Source organism: Macaca fascicularis, chromosome 1 (assembly GCF_037993035.2).
Source record: "Macaca fascicularis isolate 582-1 chromosome 1, T2T-MFA8v1.1".
NCBI classification, from domain to species: Eukaryota; Metazoa; Chordata; class Mammalia; order Primates; family Cercopithecidae; genus Macaca; species Macaca fascicularis.
Window position 1 is genome coordinate 131,738,669 of NC_088375.1, and position 15,750 is coordinate 131,754,418.

Below are 15,750 nucleotides of genomic sequence, written 5' to 3' on the forward strand. Positions count from 1 at the left end.
TGCCACAGTTAAATATTAAGCAACTCATTTGGATGTGAGAGCATGGATTCCTAAAGTAAGTTTATGTCACGCAATGAACTTTTTACTCAGTGTGTGCATTTTGTCAACTGGCTCATGGGAATGTTTTCATGACTTATCTTCCTCTCAAAATGAAGGTATAATGGTGAAAATATTAGATTGAAAGTTAAAAAAACTAGAGTCAAATTCACACTGTATCACTGTCACTATCTATAAATGGTAGAGAGACAACTTCCAATGGTGAACTCTCTTTAAAGTGGAAACAATGCAATGATCTATGTATTCTATATATCATATTCATTAAAAAATAAATACACTTCTTTCAAGAACTCCAATGATTCAAGTATGTTATATTGTTAAAAGATGTACTATATTGCTTAAATATGTGTAGAGAGAAATACCTTCACAGCTATGTAATATTAATGTGGAGGAAAGCTCATATATTCTGTTGATTGGTAGTTTTAGGTAGTTCAAATAGAGAATTGTATCCATTATTTACATAGTTAATGCAAAACAGAGACTTTCCTCAATCCTTGTGAAGTTTTTTTTTTTTTTTTTTTTTTTTTTTTTTTTTTTTTTTTTTTTTTTTTTTTAGACGGAGTCTCACTCTGTCGCCCAGGCTGGAGTGCAGTGGCCGGATCTCAGCTCACTGCAAGCTTCGCCTCCCGGGTTCACGCCATTCTCCTGCCTCAGCCTCCCGAGTAGCTGGGACTACAGGCGTCCGCCACATCGCCCGGCTAGTTTTTTTTTTTTTTTTTTTTTGTATTTTTTTTTTTTTTTTAGTAGAGACGGGGTTTCACCGTGTTAGCCAGGATGGTCTCGATCTCCTGACCTCGTGATCCACCCGTCTCGGCCTCCCAAAGTGCTGGGATTACAGGCTTGAGCCACCGCACCCGGCCCCTTGTGAAGTTTTAAAACCAAATTCTACATATTGTATTATTATCTGTAAAAGTAACTATGATACATTTTGTTACTTTGTTGACTTGACTTTGCCTGTCATTGAGTAAATACATATGAATGTACATATTGTATCTTTACATTGTTTGTTTGTTTGCTTGCTTTTTTTTTTTTTTTTTTTTTTTTTTTTTTTAAGTGTCCTAGCCTATTTACAAAGATTCTGGAGTGCTAAAGCTTTAACTGCTGCCGGGCAATGAAACAGAATATAGAACGATCACTATTACTTTTACCTTGCTTATTAGGATTAAGAGCAATACATTCTGCTAATCTATCAGTATTAACGTATACCTTTTTTGCATTCTGTGAATTGACTTATTGAACAATACATCTCAAGTAATTTTATGGAAGTAAATTGTCATTGTTGAATAAGAATGGACATTGCTATTTATCTGTGATTTTTGCTAAGGATATTTGTTAGTCTGATAAAATATAAGGCACTCTACACAATTTTGGGGGGGTATTAGAATTATGGAAAGAACCAAGGTATATGGAAATGAATATCTGAATTATTAAAGGTACAGTAATAGTTTTTTTACTTTTCCAGTTTATTTCTACTTTTAGTCATGATGACAGATTCTTGATTGTCATCCTAAATTAATCATTGTTAGTTGTTTAAAATATTAACTTGAGAATTGAACTAGATTTCTACCCTTCTTAAAATGTAAACTTATAACAGTTTCAACATATTTTTAAATGTTCTATTTGTCCTTTCTTAGCAGTATTCTGTAGAAATCCTATTTTCTGGCCAAAATTGTTCCACACATTAAGATGCCACATGACTCATAATAAAAATTACCTTACCGAAAGCTGGAAAAGTTTATAGCAAAGGCTTCAGGGTTTACCCTTGGGAAAAAGAATAAAAATGTAGAAGAAATTTTTCACTACATAATAGTCTGTGAACATGGTTGTAATTAACCAAGTTTGAATATTTTAAGATACTGTGCTATACTAATCTATAGTCACAAAATATTAAAATTAATGACATAGAAATGCTGTGAAACAAATTTTTGTAATGCATGCAGTATTTGTCAATCTATTCTTTGTCATTATTCTGAATGATGAAAAATCTCATATAAAATATCAAATGATAATTATAAATATAAAGAAAATTCTTTCAACCTAATGATTATGTTTGTCAATATATGTCTTGGAGACAGAGACCCAAAACCATAACCAATGCTTTTGGTATGGGTTGACAAAAGATGTGTAGTTGACCATGAAGTACTTTACAGAGACAATAAAGAATAAAAACGTTATGATCAATGTAAAGAAGACGAGATTCACTGACAGCAAGGAAATCATTCAACTTGACAGTTTTTCACAGATAAAGCAGCTTAAAAACACTCTTAGTAAATCTTGCTGGGTAAGCAGTTCAATATCTATCAATCTTTTGAAAAGGGTTATATAAGACCTCCTGATATACATATATATATCTATATATCTATATATATATAGATAGATATCTCTGAGCTGGGCACACAGTGGCTTATGCCTTTACTTCTAGCTACTGGGGAGGCTGAGACAGGGGTATCTCTTGAGGCTAGGCATTCAAGACTAGGCTGGGCAACATAGTGAGATCCCATTTTTATAAAAATAAAAGAAACAAAACAAAACAGCAATCTGCTATATTAAAAGAAAACTGCAGACCAGTAACCTTCATGAACATAGACCAAAACTGTTTAATAACATACTAGGAAATTAATCACATGTACATATAAAATGGGTGCTACTTCATAATTGAGTGCTACATAGTAAAGGGATTTGAATAGTTCAAACTTCAGAAACAATTAATGTAATTCACCATAGTAACAGACTAAACAAAAAAAAAAATCTACAATTACCTCAATAGATGAAAAGAAGCCATTTGACAAAATTTAACATCCATTCTGGATAATCCTATATTACACTGGGAATAGAAGGGTACTTGAAACTGGTAAATGGAATATAAGAAACCTGTGTTTAACATTATTCTTTATTGTAAATGACAATGATTTCTTTATAAAATCACAAACAGTTCAAGAATGTATACAACTTGCCACTTTCATTCAACTTTTACCAAACAAGTATAATATGGCAGTGTAATGGGGCAAACACATAGTTTATATGACACTATTACACTAGAAAGTGTACTATGGCAAAGAACAGTAGATTTTTTATAGAAAATAAAAGGAAAAAAACAAACAAACAAAGTTGTCTTCATGTATTGACTACATGAATTGTCTATAGAAAAACCTGAAGAACTAATGCAAAAAGTCACCAGAACAATTATATGAGTTTAGCTAGGTCTCAGAATAAAAGGTGAATATATTAAAATTAAAAGTTTTGTTATAGGCTAGCAATGAACAGTTAGAAATTTAAGTTAGAATTAAATGTCTATCAAATGATGACCAGATCAATTGTGGTATATTCATATGGTGAGATACTATTCAGCAGTAAAAATATCATACAACTGATTTATGCAACAATATCAATGAATACAATAATAGCATTATACTATGTGATGATAGAGGTCAGACAGAAAATGAACAGAGTTTATTTTAAAATATGATGTCTAGAAAAGCAAAACTACAGGTACAGAATCAGATCAGTGGTTGACAAGGGCTGGGTGAGGAAAGGAGATTTACTACAAAGTAACAAGAAGGAATATTTTCAGGTTGATGGAAATGTTTTCTATCTTGATTATTTTGGTGGCTCCTCACTGTATACATTTCCCAAAACTTATCAATTTGTAGATAAAAAATTGATAAATTTTCACTTATTTATTTCTTAATAAAACCTGACAAAAAATAATTAGAAAAAAGTAAAAAAAAAAAAAAAAAAACAACTTGAAATAACTTTACTATTTAGTACATGGACTATGCATTCTACTTTATCTGTTACAGAATTTTTGTCAGATTCATAATACAGCCTTTTATGTGCTCCTTGGATATTTTCTTATGTTTTGTCTGAACCCATAGTCTTCTAAGATGGTGTTCGCGATGTGTAGGGGAAGGAGGAAGGGTGGTGGTAAACCTTAGTTCACGATTGGATTGTATCTCCCACACTGAGTTTAGGAATCTTCATATTCCTCCTCATTGGATATTGCTTTTATGTAAGAACTATGATGTGTGTTTGTAATCACCAAGCAGACAAACTGTGAATGAAGAGTTAAGGGAGAGATTTGTTGTGGAATCTACTTGTTATCTGATCTCTGGTTCCAGCTGATTAGTGCTGCTGTCCTGCTTGTCCGGAACAGTTTCCCTCTCTCCCTCTCCTTCTCTCTCCCCGCCCCTTCCCCCTTCCTGTCTTTTATGGTAGGTGGTTAGGTAATGATCTGCCAACGGCAGTGCAAGAGAGATAAATGAATCACCAGTATACAATTCTCCCCCAAATATTGCCAAACTTTCTATGGCATCTCCAGAATTATATTATGAGAAAGAGCTAGTGGATCATACTACTTCACTTTTTTGTTGAAAAGAAATCGTACAAGCCCTTGATTGGAAAAAAACACTATTGAAATTGGGTTAAACTCCTACTGTAGGGAGATTTGCTCTTATTATAAGAAGATTGTTGGAGCATTGTGTATTGATATGACAAAGTAAATAGTCTCTAATAAAGTTATTTACCTATCTTAAGTATTTAATATTCCTCATATTACTTTCTGTGGTTCAGAATAGTTGAGAAGGACTTAAAGAAGCTAATAGGATTTAAAGATAAAACTCAAACTATATTACAAAGATAGTGTTATTAGAATTTTGTGACTGATTTGATGTACAATAAGGAAAGTGTGGAATTCCCAAAAGAAGTCTAAGCACATATATTCTAAAGTCTGGAGTCCTTTCTTACATAAAATCGTTGTTAATTAATTAAAACATCTGCCTGACAGTGACCTCTGTTTCTCTTAAGTCAGATCTCTTAGCCGAGCAAAATTTATCATTCCCTATACTGGTTTTAAATATACTTGTGTACTACCACAACCACATCTTTTTACCTGGCTTTAAGTCAGAATATAAAATACCATACTTAATAATTTAACAAATTCCAACACATTTTTCTTTTTTTTCTTTTTAAGACTTTCAATATTACCATGACCTTTGCTAAAATAACTTAACCTTTCCTCTAAACAGAGTATCTAAATGAGTTCATGCTACCTTTCTTATGTATAAACAAAGTCTTCTTTGTCCCAAACCTGAAACTATACTATTGAAATAATACACTAAGCAACCTCAGCGTTCTTTTTCATTATTAACAGACAAAATGCAGCACATTGAAATACATACTTTCTTTCTTTCTTTTTTTCTTTTTTTTTTTTGAGGTGGAGTCTTGCTCTGTCTCCCAGGGTAGAGAGCAATGGCACAATCTCGGCTCACTGCAAACTCCACCTCCCAGGTTCAAGCAATTCTCCTGCATCAGCTTCCCAAGTAGTGGGATTACAGGCAGCTGTCCTCACGCCCAGCTGATTTTTATATTTTTTAGTAGAGATGGAGTTTCATCATGTTGGTCAGACTGGTCTCAAACTCTTGACCTCAGGTGATCCACCCACCTCGGCCTCCCAAAGTGCTTGGATTACAGGTGTGAGCCACCATGCCCATCCATATTCTTCTTTTTACAGTGTGATGCTTTGATATTTGTTTTTTCAAAGCTCAAAAGCATCATTTGAAAAGTTGTTTCTTTACTCACCTAATTGTGAATATTATGCCTTCCTTCCAGTCTACAATAGAGGAAGATTTTTTACATTCTTGTGATTGAAGCCACATAAGATTTTGATTTCAGGACTATGATTATGTCTACATGTGTCCTATAGATACTAGATTATGATTAAATCATTTCTGCCCCCATAAATGATTCTACAGTATCATTAAAGTGTGACTAAATTTCAGAATTGGAGAAATAGACAATGAAGAAACAATATTTATAATTTTAAATCTTTGAAATAATCTTAACAATTTTCAATTTTTCAATCTTAACAAAGTTCCAATAAATCCTCTGCTAACAAAGATGATATTTTCTTATGTAATGGCTTATAATTGAAAACATTGTCAGTGGTATTATAGGAGAAGGTCGGGTGAATTATAAAGTAGATTTACTTCTACTAAATTTAATTTTACTAAAATGTCTTAAGTATACAAGAAAACATTAAACATGTATGAATGATTACTGGGGTAGAGACAGAAAATTAATTTAATGTTATATTTTTATATTCCCAAGGACAAACCTCTAGGCTGCCAAGACACAAGAGATTTAGGTCAGATAAGACTATCCCCTTTCATCACTGGGAAATCCCAACGTGAGATTTTAAACATGTCTCCATGGTTATTGGGATATCCGTTAGATCAAACACATTGAATCACCCTTAGTGATTAGCTGGCAAATTAAGACTCTGAAATGATTTCTGAATTTTCTTTAACAACAACAAAATAACGGCCTGTCATTTTAGAATATCAGTTGTTTGTTCAATTAGAACGCAACGTGAATAAATCTCATGACCTTCGATTGTCAATGTCATTGAGACGGTGTCTATTTTAAAAATGACTATTATAAAATATTACATATAGAACAGTGCAAATCAAAATTAGACCTTAAGATACTTGAAGGTGGACTGGGAAGCAGTGAACTCTGAAATTAAATCGCCTGAATTTGAAGTCATATTATCCCTAATTGTTATGTGAACTTGTGAAAATTACTTAATCTCTCTGTGTTTCAGTTTAAAGTATTATTAATTTTAAGGTCTATACCTGGTAAAAAGTAAGATGATAAGGAATCTTCTATTATTTAGGTTAATAGAATTTAGGGATTATGTTTGAGTCATTTGTATAGCTATCATGTCACTTACTGTTTCTTACACATAATAGAGTTTAATATAATTTCAAAACAAAACTTAAAATGAGTTCTGTAAGAAATATTTTCTAAAATTAATAATAATTTGATTTAGGTGTAAGATTTGTTGTTTATAGTCAACAATTTAAATGCTTTTCAAAAATACTTCAAAATAAGTAGTGTACAGTCAATTGGCCAAACTACATATAGCTTATTAATAAAATTCTACTAGTTCTTATGTGCTGGTCGGGAGTTTGGAATAATAGTATACACACACACACACACCACATGCATATACATATTATGTGTGTGTGTATATATGTGTGTGTGTAAATATTTATTTAGTCCTCACAAGAATTTCTCAATTCAATTCTGTCTGATTGGTGAGACCACTTGAACCCTGCAAATGTTAAGTACTTTCCTAATGTTTCATAGCAGTTATTGAAATAATATGAATTTAAAATAAATGCAATCTAACTCGAAAGTCCTGACTATCAAATATTTTTAAATATTACACTTTCTACCTCATAGATAATTTACACAAATGGAAGTTTCGAGTAAAGAAAACTGGCACAGGTTTTGACTAAAGTAAGTTACTGAAAGGAAGGAAAAAATAAATCTTATCCAAAGTTTAAGTTTTTCACAAGTTGGTAGTGGAGCCAGAATGCAAACTCAAATTCCATGCCCTTTCCATTCAATCTTTATACTTTATTTAAGTCATACATATATACACACACACACATATAATATACATACATATATACACATATATACATACATATATACATATATGTGTATGTACAAATATACACACACACACATACATACACATATTATCTCTCATAGATTTCAACATTACCTTGTGAGGAAAATTCTAGTATAATCTCCTTTTTATTAGTTGAGGTAAATAAAGCATAAGGATTGAATGGGAAGGACATGGAATTTGAGTTTGCATTCTGGCTCCACTACCAGCTAGCGGAAAACTTAAACTTTGGATAAAATTTATTTTTTCCTACCTTTCAGTAACTTACTTTGGTCAAAACCTGTGCCAGTTTTCTTTACTCAAAACCTCCATTTGTGTAAATTATCTATGAGGTGGAAAAGTGTAATATTTAAAAATATTTGATAGCAGGAACTTTCGAGTTAGATTGCACTGATTTTAAATTTACGTTATTTCACTAACTGCTGTGAAACGTTAGAAAAATACTTAATATTTGTAGGACTCAAGTGGCCTCATATATATGTATATATATTTATATACATGCATGTGTATATGTGCATACGTGTGTGTGTGTGTGCATACACATATATATGTGTATACATTAAAAACTATGCCTGGCACGTAATAAGTATTCAATAAATAACTACTGATACATATTTAAATTGTAATTATACTCTGATTTATAAATTGACTTTGCTATAAAATAGCTAATTTTTAAATTCAGAAGTTATTCTGAAAGATGTCATTTTTACATTGAAACATATTTATGTATTGATTTGAGATGCATATGATAAGCTGCATTGAGGGAGGAAGCAAAGGAGGACATACATTCTGGATAGCAATCTGTGTGTCAGTAGCTTCAGGAACAATAGAGATATTTGAAGAAAAAAAAAGTAGCATCTCACCCCCAAAAGAGTCCAGATACACTGCTCAGTACAGTCCAGAAACATATGCTCTTGAAGGATGTGTACTGGACTGGAAAGAACAAGGATAACATTGCTTTAGTACATTTAGGTATACTTAAAATATGTGGCAGGGAAGATGAGAGCCAGCTGAAACCAGTCATGGAGTTGTCAAGCATATCTGGGAACTATTAGGGTGAAGATGGTTGGGAAGGCAGAACAGGACCAAATAACAGGGTGTGGACAGAATATTGGTATTTGTGATAGCAGGAACTGACACAGAGGCAGACAAGTGGATCCAGTGTTTGAAATGGCTCGATTTTCATTCAATATAGGATGACCAGCTTCAATGGTGGTACCAGGTTTAAGGGTCTCATAGCCAATTTGAATAGGATGTGATGTTTCCTAAGTCAGAATTGGAAATGAATGAGTGAGGAGGAGTGGCAAGACAATGGCTTAGAAAATGGTAAGTAGCATAAAATGGTAACTACAAACTATGTGGAGAAAGTGTAACTTGAAGAATGTGCACTACAATCATTAGTCAGGAATAGGAAATAAAATATAATCAGATACAGTTTCTAGAAAGACCTGAGACAAGGAATCCAGAACCATGGCTATGAATGGTCAGCTTCCAATTTGAACAAATTAAGGTGAACAAATGTCCCTGTCTTCCTAGAAATATCAGGTTTTAGAATTAGAAGTCCTATGTCCAGGAAAAGCCTTCAGGCTCAAGCAAACTATGTTGATTCGTCATCCTAAAATTATGACTAATAGACAATACAGAAACATGTATGGTAGCATAAAGACAAACGCATGCCCCAGCCAAAGCCAAAGAACATCTAGTACAAAAGTGCCAGTGATAGAAATATTTCCTCTGTAAAAGAAATTATGCCAGAAATTGGGTCTGAAATTGATTCCAGTTGTGAATAGAAGTACTTCTTTGTGCAAGAGTTTATTTACTTGCTCATTCATTCATTTATATTCCAAAGATTAAGAAGGCAAAAGAATGAATGTCTCATGAACATTCAAGAGAAGGGTAAGCAAGTGAGAAAAAACTGAGTGAGACACCAGATTGAAAAGCCAGAAACAAATATAAAAATACATATCTGAATTTAAGGTCAGAGATATTTTTAAAATTAGTGTTTCGACAAATCTATAGAACTATATAACCAAAATCATAATCAAGATATAGAATATTTCTAACATCTTAAGATAATTCCTTGAGTTTGCTCACATCAGTCCCTATAAACTTTTCTAGAATTCATGTAAGTAGAAACATACATTCTGATATCTATTTTTGCATAACAAGCCATCTCAAATGTCAATAACATGCAACAATAACAATTGTTTATGTCACTAAATAATTTGGGCAGAGCTGTATTTGACCACATCTGGGAAGACTTGAAGATTGTCTGGAATCTGGAATCATCTGAATGTTCTCTTCCTCTCTTGTCTGGTAGTTGAGGCTGGCAGATGGCTAAAATTTGACTCTAACCTTGTGATAGGAGTGTCAAAGGTTTTGCAGGTATGTTTTAAGAGACACAGAACTCTTTTGGGTCTGGCTTTCTTTTGTTCAGCAGAATATATCAGAAATTCATCTTTTTTTCTGTGTGCACATAATTGGCTCCTTTTAGTATTTCATTGTACCGATATGACACAATCTGTTTATGCACTCATTTGTTGATTAACATCCAAATTGTTTCTAGACCAGGGTTTTTATGAATATAGCTACTATAAGATTTACACAAATATTTTGTCTGACTTTTTTTATTAAATAGATATAGTAAATTTATGTGGTAAATGTCTCCTGAGTCACATATTAAATGTATTTTTAACCTTATAAGAACTGCCAAATTGTTTTCCCAAATGGTTTACCATTTTACGGTTTCATCAATGTATGTGAGTTTCAGTTCCTGCACGTACTTCCCAGCACTCAGTATTGTGGATGTTTAACAGTATCTAATTGTGATTTTCAGTTGTATTTTCCTGAAAACTCATGATGGTGACTGTTTTTCACCTACTTATTGGCTATCTTCTCTTTTTAAATGTTTGTTTAAACTTTTTGCTAAAGTTTTAATGTTCAATTTCTCTTATTATTAAATTTTAAGGTCTTTGCATATTTTGGATACTAAATATTTGTCAAATAGAAAATGAAAATGAATCCTTTCTCAGTGGCAACTCTGATATTTCAAATTGTAGCATCTTTTCTGGTAAAAGACTGGAGATTGGAAGAACTGAGATGAACAGGTTAAGCTTGCTCAGAGCGAGGACAATGGCTTTACAACTCATATCTATTTTCTTCCTCACCTTTACATTAATTATGCTTCTAGAAAAACAAGGCAAAAGGTAACTTCAGAAGTAGCAATTCCCTTGCTTTTCCTTGCTCTTAACAGTAATTTCCATCTCTATTTCAGCAGGCAAAATTATGATCTCATACTAGCATCTCATTTCTTCATTTCTAAAACTCACACATTGGAAAATATTCTGTAATAAAACTATTTTAAAGAGAAGGCACATGTGTCCCCTTATGATATATGCCTCCAAAGAATGCAAGAAGCTTATTGACCCAAATCTCATTTTATTTTCCCAGGAATAGGTGCTATAAAAATCAGTGCCAGTTGGGAGGTCAGTAGCTATGGTTAGCTCATCAAATATGCTTTTTTATTCATTATTCTGCTATTTCTTGCTCATATAATTTGCCAATAAATAAGAACTACCCTTAATTATTTATTTCACTGAACAGTTTGAAATAGCTTTTCCCAAATTTTGAGTTGTATTGGAAACCCACAAATCTGTTAGCTGACTATATTTTCATTAAATAAGCAAAAATTATGAGATTACATACTGAGTGTTTAGAACCTATAGGTCCAAGTAAAATAATTATCTTACAACTTATGGCATCTGTGGTCATTTGAGAAGGCTTTACAATATAATCCAAAATGATAGGTAGAAACGATGCTACGGAGATACAAAGATAGACAGCTATCAAGATGCTGCAGATTGAAGGGTGTTAATAAAGAAAATCTGATTAGGTTTTTCTTCACAGGAATTTAAATTTTTAAAGTTTCTTTTGAACATAACACATTATTTCCAAAAGACTCCAATCCAATCCATGTAAACTAGGACAATTAATGTAATTGTACATTAGAACTAATTTACGTAGAAATTGAAAGTGAGATTTGTGGTTGAAAATCAACAAAAATAAAGAAAGAGAGAGAGAGAGAGGAAGGGGAGAGAGGAAGAAAGGAAAAAGAAAAAAAAAAAGTAAGCTTAAAAGTGGCTATCCAAAAAATACAGCCAAACACTGCCAAATTCAGAGTTATTTATTCTTGTTTTTGACAGTGGTGACAAATTTAATTACTGTAGTACTCATTTCATCAAATATCACTTCATGTAGAAAGAATGCAATATAATATAATTATGCTCATATAATTATTTCATCCATATTAGTTTTAAATTTAATTTGCATGCCAAACTCTTCTATTTTCTGATGTTATTGATCTCCTTAGTCACACACACAAAAAATACTATGAAAGATTATCTTAAGAATTGTAGGCTGTAGTGAGACAAAAACCTTTTCTGTTGTTGTTTTTAGATAAATGCATAATTCATTTTTGCAGAGGTTTTCAGATAACATGGTTTCAGATAAATGAGGTTCTTAGACGAATGACTGTCTTAATACCATATATTTTCAATGTTTTTCTCATTTAGCCACCACCAGCGATTTGTAGTTTAAATGTTACTGACAGGAAAAAATCTAGCAGAGATCTTTGAAAAGCAATTCTCTGTCTTATTTATTTGAGAAACTTTCCAGAAGAGGTTAACCTATAAAAATCTGAGACTTGGGTCAATTTTGTCTGTCTTAAATGTAATCAAAGAATCACAGCCTTCAAATCCAAGGTTAGTCATTCAGATGGTTTAGAGGGCAAGCTTTCATTTAGTTTTCTAGTCCAGTGCTCTTTCCATTTCTTCGGGAAGAAAACTGTGTGAAAAGAAATAGGGAGAAATATTATGAAGTCAATTCATTTGAGAAAGATTACAATTAAAAAGTCTTACTCTTTATGTGAGCTCCATCAAGAGATTTCCTATTAAAAACAAGATAAGGCGGTTATCAATAATAGTAATAATAGATATTTAAAATATTGAATATGCACATATTATTTTATTTAACTCTCTCAGCAACCCCTTGAGGCATGACAGAGAAGTTAATTAAGTCATCCAGGAGTCGGAATTCAAACTCTGAATGTCTCACTTCAGAACCTATTGTTTCAATCACTAATCCCTGCTTCAGATAGAGATGCTCTTGTCCATTATCTCAAAGAGCAAAACTTACCTCATGTCTCTAAACAACTAACTTTTTCATCATCTATTCGACTTCCTGATTTGGGGCTTTTATTTTCTTTATCCTGTCATTTAACCTGTCCTCTATGTCTTGGAGAGTTTCCTTTAGTACTCATTTTATATGCGCCAAATTCTGACTCCTAGATAATTCTGTCTCCTATAGTTGCAGATCTTTCACTGATAACTTGTATTCTCCAGATTACATGACACGGTCTCAATACTTTTCTTCTTTTTTAATTTTTATTTTAAGTTAAGGGATACATGTGCAGTTTGTTACATAGGTAAATTTGTATAACAGGGATTTATAGTACAGATGATTTCATTACCCAGGTATTATGCTTAGTATCCATTAGTTATTTTTCCAGATGCTCTCCCTCCTCCCACCTTTGACCCTCCAGTAGGCCCTAGTGTGTATTGTTCCCCTGTTTGTGTCTATATATTCTCATCATTTAGCTCCCACTTACAAGTGAGAACATGTGGTATTTGGTTTTCTGTTCCTGTGTTAGTCTGTTAAGAATAATGGCCTCCACCTCCATCTACATCCCTGCAAAGAACTTGATCTCATTCTTTTCGTGGATCCATAGTATTCCGTGGTGTATATATACCACGTTTTCTTTATACAATCTATCACTGATGAGCGTTTAGGTTGATTCCATGTCTTTACTATTGTGAATAGTACTGCAATGAACATACATGTGCATTTGTCTTTATAATAGAATGATTTCTATTCCTTTGAGTATATAGCCAGTAATGGGATTGCTGGGTCAAATGGTTATTTCTGTCTCTAGGTCTTTGAGGAACCACCACACTGTCTTCCACAATAGCTGAGCTGATTTACATTCTCACCAAAAGAAGTGTTCCCTTTTCTTTACAACCTCACCAGCATCTGTTATTTTTTGATATTTCAGTAGTAGCCATTGTGACTGGTGTGAGATGGTGTCTCATTGTGGTTTTGACTTGTGTTTCTTTAATGATCAGTGATGTTGTTGAGCTTTTTTTCATATGACTCTTGGCCTCATGTATGTCTTTTTTTAAAAGTGTCTCTTCATCTCCTTTGTCCACTTTGTAACAAGGTTGTTTGCTTTTATTCCTGTAACTTTAAGTTCTTTATAGACCCTGGATCTTAGACCTTTGATGAATGGTTTGCAGAAATTTTCTCCCATTCTGCAAGTTGTTTACTCTGAACAAATAAAGGGCATCCAAATAGGAAGACAGAAAGTCAAAATATCCCTGTTTGCAGATGACAGGATTTTCTATCTAGAAAACCCCATAGTTTCAGTCCAAAAGCTTCTTAAGCTAATAAACAACTTAAGCAGTCTCAGGATACAAAATCAATGTGCAAAAATCTCTAGCTAACATTCCTATGTACCAAGAACAAGCAAGCTCAGAGTCAAATCAGGAATGAAATACAATTCACAATTGCTTCACAAAGAATAAAACAGCTAGGAATACAGTTAGGGAGGTAAATGACCTATATAAGGAGAACTACAAAACAAATGAGAACACATTCCATGCTCATGGATAGGAAGATTCAATATTATTAAAAAGTCCATAATGCCGAAAGCAATGTATAGATTTATTGCTGTTCCTATTAAACTACCTTGAGATTCTTCACAGAACTAGAAAATCCTATTTTAAAATCCATGCAGAACCTTTTTTGAGCCCAAATAGCCAAGGCAATCTTAAGCAAACAGAACAAAGCTGGAGGCATCACACTACTCAACTTCAAACTACACTACAGGGTTAAAGTAACCAAAACAGCATGGTAGTGGTACAAAAACAGACACATAGACCAATGGAAGAAGAGAGAATGCAGAAATAAGATCACACATCTATAATTATCTGGTCTTTGACAAAACTGACCAAAAAAAAAAAAAAAACAAAAAAAACCCCAAAAAAAAACCAGGGGGGAAAGCACTCTCTATTGAATAAATGGTGTGGGATAACTGGCTAGCCATATGCAGAAGATTACAACTGGACCCCCTCCTTACACAATGTCCAAAAATTAACTCAAGATGGATTAAATAGTTAAATGTAAAACTCAAATCTGTAAGAACCTTCAAGGACAACCTAGGCAATATTATTTAGGACAAAGGCACTGGTAAAAATTTCATAGCAAAGATGCCAAAAGCAATTGCAACAAAAGCAAAAATTGACAAATGAGATCTAATTAAACTTAAGAGCTTCTGCACAGGTAAATACCTTTCTAGCTGAAAATTTAATTCAGTGTGTTCACCTGAAGGAACTTCTGTTCCAACCATTCATAAATGTTCTTGTGCCAACCAGGAATCTGTGTGTCAATAGTCCCCCATTCAGTATGGTATACTTTCACCTAATGAACCCACTTCCATGTTGAAAGCTGCAAAAATTGATTTTATTTCTACTGTTCTTATTGTAGTGAAACATTATGGCATGAATTTCTAGATAGATAAATAAAAAAACTGATAAACACATATACATGTACATCTTTATACATTTCTCATATATACATAATTTTCAAGAAATACATTAGTTTAAAGGTAACCATCATACAGTGCAACCTAAGGAAACATGTTGCTTTCAATGAATGATATCTGTCATTTTAAAACTAATAAAAATATTTTTAAATTATGATAAATAAACTTCCAGAATCTTTTTAAGTAATGTGCAAAAAAATGAAGAAACTTAAAATCAGATACTGTTAAAATATAGTAATAAATGCTAATTTTCTTCTACATAAATCTTTGCATGTTTTCTCTTTCTTCTGTTTCTATGTGATTATTTAAGTATTATAATCTCAATTCCTTTGGTAAAAGGAATGGTAATATAAAAATTTTACTATAAATATTCATTAAATGTTAATTATGGATATTCTGGTTCAATGAATAGTAATTATTCCAGTTGGGATAAAAATCCCAATGAAGAGGCCAAATCTGGATGACTTATTTAACAATCTAATAAGCAACTCTGGTTCAATTGCTATTTATTATTAGCACCTCCCTTAATTTACCTAGGTAGAATGATTTATAATAATTT